The sequence below is a fragment of the Oryzias melastigma genome, linkage group LG17 (genome assembly GCF_002922805.2).
Source record: "Oryzias melastigma strain HK-1 linkage group LG17, ASM292280v2, whole genome shotgun sequence".
NCBI classification, from domain to species: Eukaryota; Metazoa; Chordata; class Actinopteri; order Beloniformes; family Adrianichthyidae; genus Oryzias; species Oryzias melastigma.
The window spans coordinates 530,447-531,536 of record NC_050528.1 but is presented as its reverse complement, the minus strand read 5'-3'; the positions used below and the strand labels follow the sequence as shown (position 1 = coordinate 531,536).

The window sequence follows — 1,090 nt, the reverse complement described above, 5'->3', positions numbered from 1 at the left end:
CCTGTAACTCTCTGAACACGCGTGTTTGGCACAGAAACGTCTCCGGGTGGACACGCGCCAGCGCCGCCGCCGACTCTGAAGCCTCGCTGAACGGGGGGGGGAGGGGGGTTGTCCTCATTACGTTTCAATATGTTTCCAAAAATGTTCTGTTCGCCGGGCCGAGCCGTTCCTGGGGGAGCGAAAGCCCGTTTCGTGCTGCGGGGCTTCGCCAGCACCGAGCGTGAAATCCTATTAGCGGCGCCGCTATGCTAACCCGTGACATCCACCCCCCCATGCAGAACGTTCAGCAGGAAGCAGCCGGGCGCAGCAGACCGAGAGGGGGGGTAAAGGAGAAATGATGGGGGTGAAGAGGCAGCAACATCACTGACCCCCCCCCACACCTCCTCTTCCTTCATCAGAGCTGAAAAACTCTGAGAAACTGAGGACACCTGTGGAGGCTGGAGCTCCGCCCTCCTGTTCTGATGTCATCGGGAGGTCATTTAACCACGGCGGCGCTCCACTCCCAGGATTAAAACCTTTGTTTTAGCTGGCAGAAACAGGAAGCGGTTCAGGGTGGATCCCTCTGATGCTTCCTGCTGAAACCTGCAGGAGGCGGGGCTGCTGGTGTCCGTCACGTGTGATGGCGAGCTGAAACTCGCCGTTAGCGGCGTCTGTGGAAACGCATCATTAGCAGCCTCACAAATGTAGACGCGATGACACGGTTTGGGATGTGTGGCTTTATAAAAGAGAAGACATGATGGGGGGGGTCATGATTGATGGAGTGAAACTTGCTGAGCCCCCCCCCCTGGTTGAGTCCCGCCGGGGGCCGGGAAGCGTGGCGTGAACACCAGAAACGCCTGAACGCTCAGAGTAAATGAACCTGCAGAGCAGAACTGCAGCTCAGAGATTCAAACACGCAACCCTCAGCATTCAGGCTGACAGGGGGCGGGGCCTGTGTGAGCGCGGGGGTGGAGCCAGCAGGTTCAGATCGAGGTCACTTCCTGCAGGAGTTAGCTTGATGCTATTAGCATGTTGTTTTTCAGCCAGGAAACGAGGGGGAGGGGGGTTGATGCTCCAGGACGAGCTGGAGGTGAAGCTGCAAAGCTGTTTA

At 57.9% G+C, this 1,090-nt stretch overlaps 1 protein-coding gene across 1 annotated transcript in view; it reads right to left on the bottom strand.

Annotated features, from left to right (window-relative positions):
• The window catches only part of LOC112147723 (receptor-type tyrosine-protein phosphatase F), a 112,633-nt gene that overhangs the window by 45,281 nt on the left and 66,262 nt on the right, over positions 1 to 1,090 (bottom strand). The window lies entirely within an intron of this gene.